The sequence below is a fragment of the Montipora capricornis genome, chromosome 11 (assembly GCF_036669925.1).
Source record: "Montipora capricornis isolate CH-2021 chromosome 11, ASM3666992v2, whole genome shotgun sequence".
NCBI classification, from domain to species: Eukaryota; Metazoa; Cnidaria; class Anthozoa; order Scleractinia; family Acroporidae; genus Montipora; species Montipora capricornis.
In genome coordinates, this window is record NC_090893.1 from 39435495 (window position 1) to 39435925 (window position 431).

The following is a 431-nucleotide window of genomic DNA, read 5'->3' on the forward strand; positions in this document are numbered from 1 at the left end:
CAATCTCAGTCGAAAATTCTCTTAATTTCTAAAAACAAGCAGAAATGTTACTTTCGTAGCTTTCGTATGTTCCTTTTTTTGTTTTTGTTTTTTTTGCTAATTTCCACCATAAATGAGGGAATGATTCCGAACATTCGAAAATAATAGGAGAATAACGACAAAAATTGAAACGACCCCGACCCCGACCCCGACCCCGACCCCGACCCCGGCCCCGCGTTTTGGCTACTACCAAATCAAAACCACAACGTGTTTTGAATTTTTAAATTTCATAGGTTGAAGATGACCTGGAAATAAATCTTTTTCAAGTTTCGAGTTCCATGACATCTTTCGTTTCGAAAATACAGCATTTTGAATTTACGAATTGTCACCTTGCGTGACACCATGATACAAAGTTATTTGCTTGAAAAAAATGTCAATGCCTATGAATCTCA